General features: G+C 43.6%; 1 protein-coding gene across 5 annotated transcripts in view; it reads right to left on the bottom strand.

Moving 5' to 3' along the window:
• Window positions 1-20,953, bottom strand: part of DGKZ (diacylglycerol kinase zeta) — a 382,126-nt gene that overhangs the window by 179,059 nt on the left and 182,114 nt on the right. The window lies entirely within an intron of this gene.

Below are 20,953 nucleotides of genomic sequence, written 5' to 3'. Positions count from 1 at the left end.
AATATTAAAAAGAAGAAAGAGTCTGGGACAGAAAGTCCCAGCACAGAGAGAGCCAGCCACTCCTGACAAGCTAGACATTAAAACTGAGATATGGTTGCAGGAAGTAGGAGGGTATTGACTGAGGGGACCACCCCTAGAGGGTGGGATATGTTAAAAGCTTTATTGTTAACATATTCTGTTGCCTAGCTACTCCTTCGGAGCAAAGTCTAATACCCCATATGTGACGAATATGAAGAGGCGGCGACTGTCGGAGGACGTAAGAGAAAAGTGTTTTTAATATAAAAAAAGTCAACCTTCAAATAATTATGTTCAGTTATGCACTCAATACTTGGTCGGGATTCCTTTTGCAGAAATGACTGCTTCAATGCGGCGTGGCATGGAGGCAATCAGCCTGTGGCACTGCTGAGGTGTTATGGAGGCCCAGGATGCTTCGATAGCGGCCTTGAGCTCATCCAGAGTGTTGGGTCTTGCGTCTCTCAACTTTCTCTTCACAACATCCCACAGATTCTCTATGGGGTTCAGGTCAGGAGAGTTGGCAGGCCAATTGAGCACAGTAATACCATGGTCAGTAAACCATTTACCAGTGGTTTTGGCACTGTGAGCAGGTGCCAGGTCGTGCTGAAAAATGAAATCTTCATCTCCATAAAGCTTTTCAGCAGATGGAAGCATGAAGTGCTCCAAGATCTCCTGATAGCTAGCTGCATTGACCCTGCCCTTGATAAAACACAGTGGACCAACACCAGCAGCTGACATGGCACCCCAGACCATCACTGACTGTGGGTACTTGACACTGGACTTCAGGCATTTTGGCATTTCCCTCTCCCCAGTCTTCCTCCAGACTCTGGCACCTTGATTTCCGAATTACATGCAAAATTTGCTTTCATCCGAAAAAAGTACTTTGGACCACTGAGCAACAGTCCAGTGCTGCTTCTCTGTAGCCCAGGTCAGGCGCTTCTGCCGCTGTTTCTGGTTCAAAAGTGGCTTGACCTGGGGAATGCGGCACCTGTAGCCCATTTCCTGCACACGCCTGTACACGGTGGCTCTAGATGTTTCTACTCCAGACTCAGTCCACTGCTTCTACAGGTCCCCCAAGGTCTGGAATCGGTCCTTCTCCACAATTTTCCTCAGGGTCCGGTCACCTCTTCTCGTTGTGCAGCGTTTTCTGCCACACTTTTTCCTTCCCACAGACTTCCCACTGAGGTGCCTTGATACAGCACTCTGGGAACAGCCTATTCCTTCAGAAATTTCTTTGTGTCTTACCCTCTTGCTTGAGGGTGTCAATGATGGCCTTCTGGACAGCAGTCAGGTCGGCAGTCTTACCCATGATTGCGGTTTTGAGTAATGAACCAGGCTGGGAGTTTTTAAAAGCCTCAGGAACCTTTTGCAGGTGTTTAGAGTTAATTAGTTGATTCAGATGATTAGGTTAATAGCTCGTTTAGAGAACCTTTTCATGATATGCTAATTTTTTGAGATAGGAATTTTGTTTTTTCATGAGCTGTATGCCAAAATCATCAATATTAAAACAATAAAAGGCTTGCACTACTTCAGTTGTGTGTAATGAATCTAAAATATATGAAAGTCTAATGTTTATCAGTACATTACAGAAAATAATGAACTTTATCACAATATGCTAACTTTTGAGAGGGACCTGTATATAAAACATTTTTTTTTTTTTTTTTTTTAAAGCCAGCGGTGATCAAATACCACCAAAAGAAAGCTTTCTGTGGGAAAAATTTTTTATAAAATTGAATTTGCATACAGCATAGCATGACTGCGCGATAGCCACGTAGCACAGTGCTAAATAGCAAAACATGCTCTAGTCATGAAGGGGGTAAAACCTTCCACAGGTCAAGTGGTTCAGGTGACTGAAAATGGCTGACAGTCTGAAAATGCTCAGTGCCTGGCTTTCTCTGGTTTCAATAAATGACGCCAGGGTGAGTTTAGTAATTTGTACATTACATTATGCTGCATGGTTCACAAACCCTACTTCATACAGACTGTATTATACAGTTGTATATCCCCCCCCCTTTTTTTTCAGAGTTAAGTACTGGTCTGCAAGCCTGTTTCATTTAGGGTCTCAAAAAAGTTAAAAAAAGCTACTGGATGAGCATGACAGCCAGGCAAAAAACATTTTCAGAAGGACACCTTTGACCCTCTAATTTCCCTTGTGACAGGTTTACTTTAAAATCCTGATTTCAACCAACACAAGCAGGTGGTTTGGCATACCATACAAAGAGATATTCACACCTATCTCATCAAAATATCCAATTATTCTTCTCCGATCAGGACATGTGGAAGCTGTGTACTCGGTGCTGCCTGGGGCCGAATCTGTATTCTAAGTAGAACAGCTGGATGGGAGGTGTTTTCGACCCAAATCATGGATGCTGGCAGACGAGCGGAGGGATTATATTCAGCAGATATCAGGAATCAGCACTGCGGGCTGGCAGCTGGATGTACACAATGCATCAATTATACCATGATTGCCCATAGCTTTGTATGGGCTAAATAACAAGGATAAGCGTTGACCTTTCCCAACCGTCAACTGTCAAAACTAGCTGTAAGCATGAAAAGACGCTGCCCTGAATCCCTAAAACATTTGTACAGTGCCTGTCTTCTACAAGTGGAAATTCTCTGTCCTTTTTTGCAGGGTTGTTCCCAGCCTCCTTCCTAAAACCATTTTGGATTGCAGCCCAGAACAGCCGAAAAGGACACAGGTTAAAAGGTCCCCTCCGCGCAAAGAATAAGTAGGAAGCCGCCTGTAACATGCACTTCCTGTGTGCGATTCATTGTGCGGCACACAGAGGTCTCATCAGAGAGGGGCTCTTGCACAAATTTGCATTTGCAACATCTGCATTTGTTCAGGGCTACTTGATTACCCTCCATTATTCCCAGCTGTTGACGTCAAAAGCTGGAATTTCATTAAAACAATGTGTCATCCAGTTTTTAAAAGTCGCAAATAAAAAAATGCTGCCAGTTAAAAATGTTTGACACCGGGCACTGACAAGACGCATCCACATAGAGCCTAAGAGAGGATGTCAGTTAACAGCTTCATGCCTAGCAAATGTAATCTAATGAAAAGAGAGTGCTTATGTTTATGAACATGGAAGTTCTTGTTACAATAGTTTGCAGACATTCACCAGAAAATTACACTCATCATCCCCCTGTTCCTCTTTGGAGTGTTTGAAAGACCGCTGCGCAAATACCACGTGACAACAAATATTGCAACGACCGCCATTTTGTTCTTCAGAGTCTTTGCTAAAAAATATATTTAATGTTTGGCGGTTCTAAGTAATTTTCTAGCAAAAAATACAGATTTTAACCACTTTACGACCAGTCACTGTGCCTCTACTGCGGCACAGTGGCTCGTTCCCGGCCAGCGACGTAAACCTACGTCGCTGGACTCCTCCCCTTGTGGGCGGCGCCCACGCGCCGCCGGAGGCTCGCTCCCGCGGTTTTCAGTCACAGCGGGAGTCGGGCCAGGGGAGGAGCGGCGGTGATCACCACCGCTCTTCCCCGATCGTCGAGGAATAGAGTTTGGAGATCCACCCGCTTGTGTAAACAAAGTGACAGACAGTGACAGATTGCAGGGTTCATCATAGCTGAACATGCGATCTGTCCCTGTGTCACTTAGTTACCTCCCCCCACACACGTTAGTAAGCACCAGGCATACATTAACCCCTCCCTCTCCAATAAAATTAACCCCTTCCCTGCCAGTGTCATTTTTACAGTAACAGTGCATATTTATAGCACTGATTACTGTAGTAATGTCACTGGTACCCCCAAAAGTGTCAAAAATGTCAGTCAGGGGTCCGATCTGTCCGCCGCAATGTCGCAGTCCCGCAAAAAAAAAAAAAAAAAAAATCGCAGATCGCCGCCATTACTCGTTAAAAAAAAAAAAAAAACACCAAAAATGACAGAAATCTTTCCCTTAGGTAGTAAACGCAATAACTTTTGCGCAAACCAATCAAAATACGCTTATTGCAATTTTTTTTACCAAACATAGGTAGCAGAAAACAAATTGGCCAAAAATTTAAAAAAAAATTTGATTTTTACATTTTTTTTGGGGGAAATTTCATATAAAAAAATGTGAAAAATATTGTTATTTTTTCAAAATTTACGCTCTTTTTTTGTTTATAGCGCAAAAAGTAAAAATCGCACAGGTGATCAAATACCACCAAAAGAAAGCTCTGTTTGTGGGAAAAAAAGGACGTAAATTTCGTTTGGGTACGGCGTCGCATGACCGCGCAATTGTCAGTTAAATTCGCACAGTGCCGAATCACAAAAAGTGGCCTGGACGTAAGACAGCAAAATCCTCCGGTGGTAAAGTATTTAAAGTTGTAAACAACGTGTCAGAAATAGGCCCGGTGTTCCGTGAAAAAACCCTACCCTCGTCACTTCCTGTGCACATACGTCATTCAACAGCTGAGCCGCTTCCCACTGCGCATGCTCACAGCTGCGGAGAGTAGGGGTAGGGTTTTCTAACGTTACACCGCATCAGCTGTTGCCACGCGTACATTAAATTATCTCCGCTCCAACATTAATTCATCTCCGCTCCAACCCATCACACTTCCCTGATCTCGGCTCCAAATTGTAAAAGCGGCGGCGGGTCTATGAAAATATAAATCAGAGCCAAGATCATGTGGGACGCCGCACCTGCTGACAAATGATGGGCACCCGCAGGGAAATCTCAGGGTTGTGGCAGAGATGATTTAATGTAGTGGCTGCCCATGCGCAGTGGGACGGGCGGCAACGGCTGATATATGACGCGGTGTAACGTTAAAAAACACTACCCCATTAAAATCCCCTACCCTCCGCAGCTGTGAGCATGCGCAGTGAGAAGCTGCTCAGCTGTTCAATGACGTACGTGCACAGGAAGTGACGAGGGTAGGGAATTTTCACAGGGTAGGGTTTTTTAACGTTACACCGGTCCTTAAAGCGGTGTTCCGATTCCCCTTCAAAAAATTTAAAGTCAGCAGCTACACATACTGCAGCGCTGCTGACTTTTATTATTAGGACACTTCAGCCCCTTTCACATGGGCGATCCGATCTGATCGTCAGTTTTTCAGGCGGACCTGATCGGATGCTCCATGCATCCCTATGGAGCAGCGCGTGTCAGCAGAGACATCTCCGCTGACACCCGCTGCTACCCGATCCGATCCTGTCCGTGAAATCCGGACAAATGGAAACCCTATTTTCCATCCGTCTGGAGGATTGGATCGGATGAGAACGGACTGGCGGTCTGTTCTCATACGATTTCTCCATAGAGGAGAGCGGGGATCTGACAGCTTCATTTCTGCACACAGAGCAGAGACGGAGCTGTCATCCGCCTGCTCAGCAGGGATCGGTGGATCAATCCCCGGCAGATAAGTGGAAGTTCCACTTTTGAGTTGAACTCCGCTTTAAGTGGTTAAAAAATAATTGATTTTTATCCACCCTGGGTCTCCCTGCAGCTGATTTTTCCCACAGGAAGGAGGAAATCTTGGTAGAAGAGCATAGGTTTGCTTTGTTATTTAGAGCTATAATCACCCAAATGACTGGCGATAGAACTACGGCAAAAATGGGGGGGTACAACTCCACCGAACAGATGAAGCAGAAGCAGGGAGATTCTTGCACTGCAGGTGCTCAGGTACAGCTTTCCCTCTAGCAAGGAGAACAGTGAGTAGCACAGTAGTGAGAAGTAGTAGGGAAACAAAAAAGTACCCAATGCGTTTTGGGGCCAACAATCCACCTTCATCAGGGCTAAGCAAAAAGTATCTAACTGGACTAAAAAATATGTTCCTCTATAGAAACTTTACTCCTGGTAAAAATTATTCAGAAGTGGTATTGCAAATGATGATGCCAGCAACTACAGCCAAATGAAATAAAATTCTGCTAAGGCTCTCTTAAGCAGGGTATAAAGTATTTTTTTTTTTTTGCTCATCCAACTGGTTAAAAAAAATAAAAAAAAGACAGATCCCTGCATCAACACAAACAATGCAAGGATCTCTCCCCCAATGTTCTATTGTATTCTGACCGGGGGGGGGGGGCTAGAAATCTCCTTGTCAGAATATATAGATCAGCGCTGCAGCCACTGGCTGCAAGCACTGATTGAATGCTGGTTTTCCAGCAGGATCATTTAATAGAAGTCCGTCGTTAGACTGCCTTCTGTTGAACAGACAGGAGGCACACACAGACCTGCTGGACCAGCAGACTTTCAGTCCATGTGTACCCTGCTACTGCAGATACACAGCGATGAGTCTCTAAGGACAGGAGTGGCTGGGCACAGCCACATAGCAGGAAGTGCACTGCTATTTTTAGGAAGAATTAGGCACGATTATCATCATTTGTAGATGTTTGCTAGCAAATTTTCACTTTTTGTAATTCATGTTAACATTGAATTCTGGATAAGAAGAAGAAATACAACTGAAATAGATTGGCAGAAATATTGGCAACCTTTTAATAAAAAAAAAGTAGGATATTATTCATAAACTGCCAGATCTTTGGTATATACGATTTGACAGGACTATTTTTACTTAAAGCGGAGTTCCACTCGATTTTTCATCTTCGCAGTTTCCGTTAGATTAAAAGATCCTGAAAAAGAATTGGATAGTTTTTTTTTTGTTCCAATTACCCGATTTTTTTCTGAAAATTAACTTGCCTTCCTTCCACTTCCTCCTCCTGCGGCCGCGGCCCCCGACGTCACTTCCTCCTTTGCATTGACTCCTGGGAGAGGAGCGTCATCAATCCCAGAAGTCAATGTGCCTGCACTGGTGTCCCTCATCACTTCCGGTTCAGGCGCGTCATTCCCTGCTGAATTAATTAGAACAGCTTCTGGGCATGCGCAGAACCAGCTGCGGGATGACGCGCCTGCCCCGGAAGTAACGAGCATGGAATTCCTGGGACTTCGACATCCAGGAAGAGGGACGCGATGAGGTACGCGATGAGAGACGCGATGAGGGACGCGATGAGGGATGCTCCAGCTTCAGCTGCCCACACCGCAGATGGCAGCGCTGGACAAGAAATTTTCAAGATAAGTTTTTCTTCTTACAGGTTCACCAAGCAGCGGACAGTTCAGGGGCTATCGTTGCTTAAATACACTAGCCCTGCGACTGTCCTAGGGGTATTTTTATCCCAAAAAAAATTTTGTCCGGAACTCCGGAAAAAAAAAAAAAAAAAAGTGTATGCATTTTCAGAAAACTGCTCCAAGAAACTTTATAACGATGCAACAAATATTTCTTGCAAGAAAAAAAAGCAGTTTTGATCTCTATAAGCAGATCCTTACCATAAATGGTGTGATCCAACAAACAGACCACTTATGGGTACAACATTGGGGGGGGGGTGAAAACCTCTGGAGTAATTTTCACCAAGAGTGTCTTCAAATTGTTGCTGACCATGTGTGTGCCACTTGGTTCTGTAGTAGATGTACAGTGGTGGGTTCCAGCGTGGTCGAGGATCGGTAGATGTCTTCCCCACACGTAGCACTTGGGAGGCAATCTGCCCTATCTACAGCAAGTCATTGTCTGCTGTCATATTCCTCCCATGATAGTTTTGTCTGGGCTTCCTTATCTAATGTATACAGTGTCAGCTATCAGGGGAAAGGATAGTGTTTCACTGATGCCATTACCCTGATAGAAGTCAGAGTAACTCTACGCCTAGGCGCGGACACGAATGATGTCTCGTATTGAAGAACACAAGAGGGGTTAACCCGCCATGAGCAAAAACACAAACACAACTATTTATAGGGAACTGATCTGAGATACGCTCATTGCTATTAATAGCACAGGTGCATTGCCTGGAATGACACAGAACCACAAGACAGCTAAGTTTCATGCTGTTCCAGCTCACAATACTTCAGCTGACAGTCCAACCACCATAGAACCCCCCACCCCCTCCCACGCCGCAGAGTAAAGGTCACACTTCTGCACTAGCGAGACCAAGAATATCCAATTAAAAAAAAAAAAAAAAAAAAAAAGCTGCTTCCTTTATGAAAGCACTTCGATCTTCACATCAGTTACATTCTAAAGAAGAACTCAAACAAAAAGTTTAGAATGAAATGGCCTGTGGGGCTTTGCTACCTGTTGCTTGGGAGAAAACTTTGCTCGCTTTCTTAGTAGAAAATCCTAAAGTCTTTGGGCAAAAAAAAAAAAAAAAAAAAGAAAACAAAAAAGCAAATCATACAGCGGGAGGGACCCCAGGGGGGGGGGGGGGGGCAGGGAGCACTAGGGGGCCAAGTCCAAAGTTGACCTTTTACAAAGAAACATTAAAGTCGTTTTTCAGCTCTTAGAAAGCTAATTTATGAAGTCTCAAAACACCCAACAAGCAAAATCCTATTAATTTTAATAGCCCCTGTTTACATATGAGCATTTTTTGTCGCCGAAAGCTCAAAAAAGTACATGAGCTTCTTTTTTGACAGATTACAAGCGTTTTTGTTAGATGTCAATTCCTGCCTCCAAACACCTGCAAAAAAAGTCTGAAAAACGCCTGGAAAAAAGCACAAAAAAATGCCTGAAAAAAACCCAAAGGCTCCATTCATATCTAAACGTATCGTGTTCAGGCGTTTTTTCTGGCTTTTTACAGGCGTCTTTTCTGGCTTTTTACAGGCATTTTTTCTGGCTTTATACGTGCGTTTTTTCTGGCTTTATACAGGCGTTTTTTTCTGGCTTTTTACAGGCGTGTTTTCTGGCTTTTTACAGGTGTTTTTCTGGCTCTTTACAGGTGTTTTTCTGGCTCTTTACAGGAGTTTTGCTGGCTTTTTACAGGCGTATTTTCTGGCTTTTTACAGGCGTGTTTTCTGCCTTTTTACAGGTGTGTTTTCTGCCTTTTTACAGGCGTGTTTTCTGGCTTGATACAGGCGTGTTTTTTGGCTTTTTACATGCGTTTTTTTTCTGGCTTTTTACAGGTGTTTTTTCTGGCTTTTTTCAGGCGTTTTTTGCAGATGTTTGGTGGAAGGCATTGACATCTAACAAAAGCGCCTGTAATCAGCCAAAAAAAAGAAGCTCATGTACTTTTTTTGAGCTTCAGGCGTTTTTCTTCTGGAAACAAAACACTCAGATGTGAACAGGGGCCATTAAAATAAATGGGATTTTGCTGTTGGGCATTTTGAGACTTCAGAGATGAGCGTTTTACGAGCTGAAATACGCTCAGGTGTGAACAGGACCAAAAAAAATCTTAAAACAATACGCTCAAGTGTGAATGTAGCCTAAAGCCTCGTACACACGCGTCGAAATTCAGCAGGGAATTTTCGTCCGACAACCGATCTGCCGATTTTCGGCTTGTTAGTGTGATGCTTCCGACAACCGACTCCGACTTTTCGGCCGAAAAAAATCTGGTGTGCAGGCTATAAAATTTTTGTCCGCCGTCAAAACACTGCCGATTTTCGTGCAGTCAGTACAGATTTAGACAGGGAAAAATCTAATGAGCAAGTCTGGGCATGCTCAGAGAAGAAAAAACACAAAGAAAGCAAACCAACACATGACATCACTTCTGAAGTAGAATTTTGTTGGGCGAGAAAATTCGTGTGCAGTCTAGGCACATTCCAACCAACAGACACCACTCTGGACAAAAAACGGACAATCGGTCAGGCGATAATCGTTGCGTGTGTACTAGGCTTAAATCTCTGCATCTATAGACCTCCACGATCGAACACTAACCTATCTAGCCCTGTAAAGAAGAAATCGCTATACATACCTTTTTTGAAGCCAAACCGACCCAATCCCATGCTGAGCTGTCAGCCGCGGCTTTGCTGTGGAAGCGGGTGCAGAGGACACATCTGACAAATGTCTTCCAACATTCTGCCTGTGTGTGTGGGGCTTAACCTATTCAGTTGTGTATCTAAATATACAGACTTTTTTTCAGCAAAGCAGCTAAGGGAAGTCTGGTAAACAAGTAAAAATGAGCCAGAAGCTCCACCCACTGGCAGAAAATAAAAATAAACTACTCATAAGTATTTACCTAACTAGAAAAAAATATATAAAAATAGCTGAAAATAAATAAAATATACTCAAACGCGATTTCCCTTTAAAGCGGTAGTATACCGCTTTTTGTGATTTTTAACTACCGGTAAGCCTATAATAAGGCTTACCTGTAGGTACAATTAATATCTCCTAAACCTCCACGGTTTAGGAGATATTTGCACTGCATGTAGCCGCTGACGCGAGCGGCGCATGTGCTCTGAAGGTCCGACGGACCTTCAGAGTTCTTTGCCGGGAAGTTGCCGAAAAATCACTCCCGCGCTAATGCGCGGGAGTGACGTCATCGCAGCTCCGGCCAATCACAGCGCCGGAGCCGCCGAACCCGGAAGAGACGCTGAGGGATCATGTCCGCTCCCACAGCGGTGTCCGGGGGTTCGTTCTAAGGTAAGTGTTTCATAATGAGCTAGTATGCGATGAGAACTCCATTCCCTAATAAACAGGTGACCAATAGGATTTACAGGTCAGTGAAAGCGTAATTAAAAAAGACAGACAGTAAGTAAATAATAACATGAAATCCACATAAAAAAAAATATTTTAGCCAGATATTAAAATAATAACATTTGAAACCCACATGAGAGCGTCCATGTCTGCAGCGCCATCATCATGGCATCTTTTTTTTACTCTGGTGCATGTGCAGGTGTGCCTAGGAGCTCTATAACCATGAAAAAGAAAGGAGGCGGAAGCACCTAGTGCATTATCCTTGGACACCTTTAAATGTTTATTAAAATGTCAAAAATATACTCGCAGACATGCAGAGCAAAAATTGCATGGAATGAGTCCACCACTATGTGGAAATGGACATGTCCCTGTATTAGGACCCCTGACGCGTTTCGGAAGGGAGCGTGCCTCCCGAAACGCATCAGTGGTCCTCATGTTTTTTTTTCCATGTTTATGGTCTTTGCAGTTCCCTGTCTGAGACAAGCAGCACGCCTATTATTCCCACTGGAGTGAGCGCTTGGGTCATTCAGTTGTTTGAAGAAGTGCCAAAGAGCTCTGCCTGGCCTTTGGGTCCCAGCAGAGCTCTGTGGCACATCAGCATGGGGAAAGGGGGGGGGGGGTTCTGCACATGCACAGACATGTTGAGTAATTGAGTGCCCATACTGGCTTTGTCTCTGTTAATTGGCAGGAAAACCACACAGATGTGCTGCAGTGCTTTGCCAGGATCCGAAGACCTGCAACACATCTGCACAGATTCCAGGGGGGTGGCAAACGTCATTCTCACCTAGGTGAGAAATGAAGTAAAGATATGTTGCAGCACCAAAAACAATAAAGTTAAAATCTATATACAGTAGATCCATGTGAGAGAAGAAGGGGGAGAAGGCAGGGAAAGCAGGAGTTTATTTAGGGTGAATGTCCACTTTAATTCAGATCTGCTCAGCTGTGGCATGGTCTAATCGTAAAATGGAGTCATGTTACAATATCTCACAAAAGTGAGTACACCCCTCACATTTTTGTGAATTTTATTATATCTTTTCATGTGACAACACTGAAGAAATGACACTTTGCTACAATGTAAAGTAGTGAGTGTACAGCTTGTATAACAGTGTAAATTTGCTGTTCCCTCAAAATAACTAAACTCACAGCCATTAATGTCTAAACCACTGGCAACAAAAGTGAGTGCACCCCTAAGTGGCAATGTCCAAATTGGGCCCAATTAGCCATTTTTTCTCCCCGGTGTCATGTGACTCGTTAGTGTTACAAGGTCCGAGGTGTGCAAGGGGAGCAGGTGTGTTAAATTTGGTGTTATCGCTCTCACTCTCTCATATTGGTCACTGGAAGTTCAACATGGCACCTCATGGCAAAGAACTTTCTGAGGATCTAAAAAAAAGAATTATTGTTCTACATAAAGATGGCCTAGGCTATAAGAAGATTGCCAAGACCCTGAAACTGAGCTGCAGCACGGTGGCCAAGGCCATACAGCGGTTTAACAGGACAGGTTCCACTCAGAACAGGCCTCACCAGAACTTCTATCAAAGAAGTTGAGTGCACCTGCTCAGCGTCATATCCAGAGTTTGTCTTTGGGAAATAGACGTATGAGTGCCGCCAGCATTGCTGCAGAGGTTGAAGGGGTGGGAGGTCAGCCTGTCAGTGTTCAGACCATACACCGCACACTGCATCAAATGGGTCTGTATGGCTGTTGTCCCAGAAGGAAGCCTCTTCTAAAGATGATGCACAAGAAAGTCCACAAACAGTTTGCTGAAGACAAGCAGACTAAGGACATGGATTACTGGAACCATGTCCTGTGGTCTGATGAGACCAAGATAAACTTATTTGGCTCAGATGGTGTCAAGCGTGTGTGGCAGCAACCAGGTGAGGATTACAAAGACAAGTGTGTCTTGCCTACAGTCAAGCATGGTGGTGCGAGTGTCATGGTCTGGGGTTGCATGAGTGCTGCCGGCACTGGGGAGCTCAGTTCATTGAGGGAACCATGAATGCCAACATGTACTGTGACATACTGAAGCAGAGCATGATCCCCTCCCTTCGGAGACTGGGCCGCAGGGCAGTATTCCAACATGATAACGACCCCAAACACACCTCCAAGACTACCACTGCCTTGCTAAAGAAGCTGAGGGTAAAGGTGATGGACTGGCCAAGCATGTCTCCAGACCTAAACCCTACTGAGCATCTGTGGGGCATCCTCAAACGGAAGGTGGAGGAGCACAAGGTCTCTAACATTCACCAGCTCTGTGATGTCATCATGGAGGAGTCGAAGAGGACTCCAGTGACAACCTGTGAAACTCCGGTGAACTCCATGCCCAAGAGGGTTAAGGCAGTGCTGGAAAATAAATGATGGCCACACAAAACATTGACACTTTGGACCCTATTTGGACATGTTCACTTAGGGGTGTACTCACTTTTTTTGCAAGTGGTTTAGACATTATTGGCTGCGTGTTGAGTTATTTTGAGGGGACAGCAAATTTACACTGTTAGTGTCCATTCACACTACCGCGACTTGTCAGGCGACTTGTCAGCCTGACAAGTCGCGGTCCATTGTGTGCTACAGGAACCGTTCTAATAGGAGCGACACAAGTCGCTCCGACTTAGAAAAAGGTTCCTGTACTACTTCGGGGCGACCTGGAGCGACTTGCATAGACATTCATTATATGAAGTACGTGCAAGTCGCGCCGAAGTCACGGTGCACGCGACTTCACAGGTCGCCCCCGAAGTAGTGTGAACCGGCACTTATACAAGCTGTACACTCACTACTTTACATTGTAGCAAAGTGAATTTTTTTCAGTGTTGTCACATGAAAAGATATAATAAAATATTTACCATAAATATGAGGGGTGTACTCACTTTTGTGAGATACTGTATGTGATCCAAATAGATACAAAACAGTACTTAGTAGAGCTATCCTTTAAACCAATCACCAAACGCCATGTAAAAAGCAATACATAGATCCACCTATATAGAAGGTTAAATTTCCATACAATTCTCAATTATTCCATTAGAAGTTAAGCTCGTCTCTTCCACCTTCTGAACTTTCTTAGTGGCCCTTTAATACAACATATGCCGAGCAGACTTGAAGAATAACAAGGAAGAAGTGAAAGGTAAGATCATGTATAACTGGCAAAGTGTTTTACAGGAAGCAAAGATCAGCATATAACTTCAGCCGCCTATAGCTCTGATTATCCAGACATGTGGTTTTCACTAAGGCTTACCTTGAATTACACTTTATTTCACATGCTCAGTTTTCATTTTCCAAGTTTGTGACAGATTTACTTTAAAGAATAACTCCAGCCAAAATGTTTTGTTTCATTTTGGACAGAGTGAGGAAAGGTTAGATTCTAGGAGGGTTTTTTTGCCGATTCTGTAACCATAGCAGAATGGACCGTAATAAAACATTATTTTCTAAAGAACAAAAGCTGGGATGGGAGGGAACCCTGTTAGGTTTTTTTATTGTCACCTGTGACCTAGCTGGGGAGATGTCTTCACTTCCTGTGTGGTCATCAAGGCAGGAAAAGGGAGGGAATCTTCTCAGTAGCGACACAGCAATACATAAAAATGACAGAAGATACAATTCGAACCCACTGTAATCATAAAATGGTATGGCAAACATTGGGTTTAAAATGCATTGGCATGCATAATAACTCAACTACAAAGTGCATGAAATAACTCCGCCACTGAAGGTCTCCTTTTCCCAGAATGCTGATGAACTCATGGAAGTGGGGACATTAATCCCAGGGACATGCTGTTGTTCAACATGGTCACCCTTACTATCTAGAAGACCAGCCTTTGAGGTCTTTGGGTACCCCTGCTAACAATCATATCTACAGTTAATGGAACATTCAGGGGAACAGTTGTGAATATGTCAGATGCAGTCACTGTTTGGGCATTCAGGCAGCCATACGTGTTGGCAGCTTCCTGAATACAATAGTGGTCAGTGCAGATTCCTACATCCACGCTGTTTTCAAGCATGTATAGCTTATCTTAGATTGGTGGCCAGTGGAGAAGGGCTTGGTGGTTGGTGGAGAAGGGCCTGATTACACTGGTGGTCAGTGGGATAAATGCTCTTTACAGTGGTGGTCAGTGGGTTAAATATTCATTGCATTGCTGCTCAGTGGGAAGAGAATGCTTCTTACACTGGTGGTCAGTAACTAGAATGCAGGTTACACCGGTGATCAGTTCAAAGAATGCTCATTTCTTTGGTGGTAAGTAAAAAGAATGCTTCTCGTATTGGTAATTGGTGGGAAGAATGCTTTGTACATTGGTGATCAGCAGAAAGAATGCCCCCTGGCATTGACAGTCAAGGGGAAGAATGCTAATTAAATTGGTGATAATTGGGTAGAATGCCCCCTGGCATGGACAGTCAAGGGGAAGAATGCTAATTACACTGGTGATAATTGCGAAATATGCCCCCTGACATGGATGGCAAACAGGAAGAATGCTCCTTAAATTGGTGGTAAGTAGGAAGAACACTACTTAACAATGGTGGTTAGTGGAAAGAATCTCCCTCTGACATGGTTGGCCAAAGGGAAGAATGCCCCTTACATTGGTGGTTGGTGGTCTGTGGGAAGAATGCTCCCTACATGGATGGTGAGAGGGAAGAATGCTCCCTACATGGATGGTGAGAGGGAAGAATGCTCCCTACATGGATGGTGAGAGGGAAGAATGCTCCCTACATGGATGGTGAGAGGGAAGAATGCTCCTACATGGATGGTGAGAGGGAAGAATTGGTAGTCACAGTCAGTGTGACAAATGTTTCCTTACTTTGGTAGCCAACAAGAAGATTGCTCCTTACAATGGTGGTCAGTGGGATGAATGTCTCCTTACTTTGGTGGCCAATAGGAAGATCGTTCTTTGCATTGCTGGTCAATAGGAATAGTGCTCCTTACATTGGTGGTCAGTGGACAGAATGTTCCTTACATTGGTGGTCAGTGGGAAGAATGCTCCTTACATTGTTGGTCAGTGGGAAGAATGCTCCTTAATTTGGTGGTCAGTGGGAAGAATGTCTCCTTAATTGTTGGTCAGTGGGAAGAATGTCTCCTTAAATTGTTGGTCAGTGGGAAGAATGCTCCTTAAATTGTTGGTCAGTGGGAAGAATGCTCCTTAATTGTTGGTCAGTGGGAAGAATGTCTCCTTAAATTGTTGGTCAGTGGGAAGAATGCTCCTTAAATTGTTGGTCAGTGGGAAGAATGCTCCTTACATTGGTGGTCAGTGGGAAGAATGTCTCCTTACATTGGTGGTCAGTGGGAAGAATGTCTCCTTACATTGGTGGTCAGTGGGAAGAATGTTTCCTTACATTGGTGGTCAGTGGGAAGAATGTCTCCTTACATTGGTGGTCAATGGGAAGAATGTCTCCTTACATTGTTGGTCAGTGGGAAGAATGTCTCCTTAAATTGTTGGTCAGTGGGAAGAATGCTCCTTACATTGGTGGTCAGTGGGAAGAATGTCTCCTTACTTTGGTGGGCAATAGGAAGATTGTTCCTTAAAGCGGAGTTCCACCCTGAAAACATTTTTTAACCTAAAAATACCCCCGGGACAGTCAGGGCTAGTGCATTTAAGCAACAATAGCCTCCGAACTGTCCCCTGTTTCACTTACCTTTTACAAGAAATACTTACCTTGAAAATGTCTTGTCCAGCACTGCCATCTCAGGTGTGGGCAGCTGAAGCCGGAGCGTCCTCTTCAGTGACGTCGCAGTCCCAAAATGCCCTGCACCGGCCCCACTCGTCACTTCTGGTACAGGCGCGTCATCCCTGCACAGCTTCTGGGCATGCCCAGAAGCTGTTCAGCAGGGAATGAGGCGCCTGAACCGGAAGTGACGGGCAGGGCCGGTGCATTGACTCCTGGGATCGATTGACGAGTCAATGCAAGGAGGAAGTGACGGTGCGGGCCGTGGCCGCAGAGGGAGGAAGAGGAAGGAAGGCAAGTATATTTTCATTAAAAACAAGGTAAGTGAAAAAAAATGTAATTATCCAATTCTTTTTCAGGATATTTTCTTCTATTGGAAACAGCAAAGTTCATTTTTAGGGTGGAACTCCGCTTTAAATCGGTGGTAAATGGGAAGGATGCTCCTTACATTGGTTGCAAATGGGAATAATACCCCCCTTACATATGGCTGAAAGGATCATTGGTCTCAGTGGTTATCTGGAAGACAGAAATTGCTCTTGCTTCAGGAACCCCTAGAAACCTCTGGAGGAACCCCAAGATCCCACGGCACACTGGTTAAGAAAGGCTGCAGTAGGCTATGGGACCTGACCTGCTTATATTTCTTTGTTATACAGTTCTTACAGAAGGAAACAACTCCACCCCTGGTCCAATTTCAACGGGTGTACAGCCAGACAGAAACAGACGCTCAGCCCAGAATCTGTACACGTTTATGCAGTGGCTCCGGACCTGGATTGACAATGCCAACTGTGTTCCTATAACTGGCAATGCCAGCTTTACCTTGGATTTTACAGGGACAACGTTTTACAAGCACAAAAGGAACAAATCCCAATTTCTGCTTGCTAAGAAATAGTTCTGGTTAAACAGTAACAAGACAAAACAAAAGGATAAAACTATTATATACTCAAATGACTTTTGTATTACAACACAAAGTACAAAACATATTCAAATACACATAGGTAGGGGAAGCTATAAACACAAAAAGGCATTGAACCAGACTTCAGAGGACAAAAGCACACTTTATAAAATTTGCATTGTAAACTGAGATAGAGAGACGTAATGAAGACCGCCTCTACGGGAACACTGCTCTATGCTCTACCAACATAAAAAGAAATTCAAAAAGCAATGTACCGTCTGCAGTATCCCATACCAACCAATCAGCAATCCCCTTTAATTTTATCAGATGTTAAAAATGTGGCATTTGTTGGTATGCTATAGGGTTCCTACTCTATGCCTATTACTGCCTACCTAAAAAAAATAATACATTCAGCATTTGATAGTTGCTGGAGGATTACAGTAAACCCCCCTCCATTGCGGGGGTTACGTTCCGGACCCAGCCGCGAAAAGTGAAAATCCGCGAAATAGAAAAACCCTATTAAAATGCATTGTAGGCATGATTTTTTTACTGTCACTGTACTGTAAAAGCATTGTAAGGTCTTTAAACACAATTTTAAAACAATAGAAACTCATTTAAACACAAAAGATACTGAGAGACATAGCAAGAGCTATGGAAAACACAAAAATATTTCATTTTTAATGATTTATATAGTAAAATAACATTACAAAAAAAACAGCAATATACCGGGACCGCAAAAACTGAACCGCGATGGAGCGGGGGTTTACTGTACTCTGCTTTCTCCTCCTATCAGCACAATCTTTGTGCTGCTTCCCCATCTACTTGTCCGAGCTCTGTTGCACAGGAGACTGCAAGATGTTGATTCTAGGTCCATATCTGGTGCTTATACTACTTTACTTAAAGTAGAACTATAGGCAAAACTTTTTTTCCTCATTTTGGTTAGAGTAAGGGAGGGTTATAACCCCTGTCCAATTTTTCTTCACCATCTGTGTGCCATTGCGGAGATTTCCCTTCACTTCCTGTCAAAGCCAAACAGGAGACAGGAAGTGAGAGGAAATCCCGGCAAATTAAGGCAATTCCTTGGGGACCCCCAGGTCACCAGAACTAGTGTCCCCATTGGAAGATTTCCCCACTATTATTTTTCTGGGGACAACCCAAAAATTGGGATTTTCCTTTACTTTCACCGATAATGGTAAACAGGACAAATAAAGAGGGCAAATCTCCTTAATGAGGCACAGACAGCAAAAAAAACCTACATGTTTTCTAATCCCTCTCCTATCCAAAATGAAAAAAAAAAAGTTTTAGTTATGAAAAAAAGGGGGTGTTATAATCCTCGTGCTACCACAGTGAAAGATATATGTAGATATCTAAGGTGCTGCAAGTACTAAACTGTTGCCTAAACAGAGATAGTTAAATGTAAATATAAAAAAAGTGTACTGCGCTCCTTAAATCTATGTCCTCTCGAGTTTATATATATATGTGACGGACCTACTGGGTAAACCGTATACTGGGCACAGATATATACCATAAATTATGACACAATCGCATCTGCTGCAAAGAGAATATATGTGATTTTACAAAGTGCCTCTGTGTAATCTTTTTTTTTTCCAAACCTCTGTGTAATCTTAATTTATGTGTAACCACAAAAAACAAAAATATTCAATAAATTAATCTATATTACTAAACAAATGAATATATATCTGTGCCCAGTATACGGTTTACCCAGTAGGTCCATTACATTATATATATATACATATAACACTCGAGAGGACATAGATTAAATTAATATATATCTGTGCCCAGTATACGGTTTACCCAGTAGGTCCATTACATTATATATATATATAAACACTCGAGAGGACATAGATTTAAGAATATCTAGGAGCGCAGTACACTTTTATATTTACAATTCCCTTTAGTTATACTTTAAATAAATAAATAAAATAATAATACATTTGATGCACAGCGGTTCAACTTTCCCTGCTAGATACACTTTACTGCTGCAGGAGAAGTGAGAACACTCAGCGATAAGCCAGATCTGGGCCAGGAACTGTGGCCACCCATGAAGTCCCCAAGGGACCAAAGAAGCCAGAGGAGCCCACTAAGCCAGCCAGACCCCAACTATAAACAGTAATATCACTTTTGGGTGGACTGACCATTGAGAGGTAAAATAAAACCAGCATTTCAACATGTAGTAGGTCAGGTAAAGTAGCATGGTTACACCCAGCTTCTCATCTTCCAGATTTTCGCTGTAGCACGGCACTACAATCTCTCCGACTACCACCACCTTTACTTTTAGACCCAAGTATACAGGGCAGCACAGCGGTTAGCAGCACCGGGGTCTCCCTGAATAAAATGCTGGTCAGGACACTATCTGCATGGAGTTTATATAGTATTCCTCCGGGTACTGGCTTCCTCCTACACTCCAAAGACATGCTGGTAGGTTAACTGGTTCCTGTGAGAATTGGCCCTAGTATGTGTATGCATGAATGTGAGATGGGGTCATTAGACTGTAAAGGCAGGGACTGATGTGAATGTATAATATGTAAAGTGCTGAGTAAATTGTTGGTGCTAAATAAATACCTGTAGGGACTCACGGTCAAAAACACTACATTTTTAGGTTTTACTATCTTTAGGCTCCTTTCACACGGGCGGTGCACCCGACAGAGTCCGTTCTGCTCAGCAGGGGATCGACCCGCCGATCCCCGCTGAGCAGGCGGATGACAGCTCCGTCTCCTCTCTGTGTGCAGAGACGGAGCTGTCAGATCCCCGCTGTTCTCTTTGGGGAGATCGGATGAGAACGCACCGCCTGTCCATTCTCATCCGATCCCATCCAATCCTCCAGACGGATGGAAAATAGGGTTTCCATCCGCCCGGATTTCACGGACCGGATCAGATCGGATAGCAGCGAGATGTCTCCGCTGACACCCACTGCCCCATAGGGATGCATGGAGCATCTAATCAGGTCCGCCTAAAAAACTGACAGATGGACCGGATCGAATCACCCGTGTGAAAGGGGTCCTAATAAGCCTGTATACACAGGTGCATAAACGAAGGCAGTAAAAATTACAAAAAAAAAAAAATACAAAAATCTGTGCCACTGATCAGTATTTTACATGTGTAGATCACACCTCCTTAACAAACAACAAGTTTTACGCATGTGTACGCACATACACACATGTACTGTACAGCCAATCCTTGCGTTTTTATGCAGGAACTTTCTACCAGGAATATTGAACGTTCATACATCAGTACTGTGTGCAAGCACCCAAAAAAAGTACAGAACTATAGCTTTCTCCCACAGAATCAGAGAATCTAACAAATCACCAGAACAGATTTTCCACTGCTGATCACCCAGCAACAACAGCATGACTCTTTAAAGAAAAAAAGAAAAATAAATGGCGCCTTCTATGCTGTATCCTCCTGATCTGACACCATGATCTCACTTTCCATGGCTGCGGATTCACTTTAAATGAGCTACATTCAGCTTGCTGCTGGACAAGCAGAGACAAGTTGAATGGTGAGAAGTCCTGCCTTTAGGAAGAACACTACAAGGCTATATGTGCACACAGTGACATATACAAGGCTATACGTGTACACAGGGACATATACAAGGCTATACCTGTACACAGGGACATATACAAGGCTATACGTGTACACAGGGACATATACAAGGCTATACGCGCACACAGGGACATATACAAGGCTATACGTGTACACAGGGACATATACAAGGCTATACATGCACACATTGACATATACAAGGCTATACGTGTACACAGGGACATATACAAGGCTATACGTGTACACATTGACATATACAAGGCTATACGTGTACACATTGACATATACAAGGCTATACGTGCACACAGGGACATATACAAGGCTATACGTGCACACAGGGACATATACAAGGCTATACGTGCACACAGGGACATATACAAGGCTATACGTGCACACAGGGACATATACAAGGCTATACGTGTACACAGGGACATATACAAGGCTATACCTGTACACAGGGACATATACAAGACT

The sequence above is a fragment of the Pelophylax lessonae genome (assembly GCF_965119305.1).
Source record: "Pelophylax lessonae genome assembly, chromosome: 10".
NCBI lineage: Eukaryota > Metazoa > Chordata > Amphibia > Anura > Ranidae > Pelophylax > Pelophylax lessonae.
Note: the sequence above shows the minus strand (reverse complement) of the source record. Positions and strands in the feature narration are given on the sequence as shown.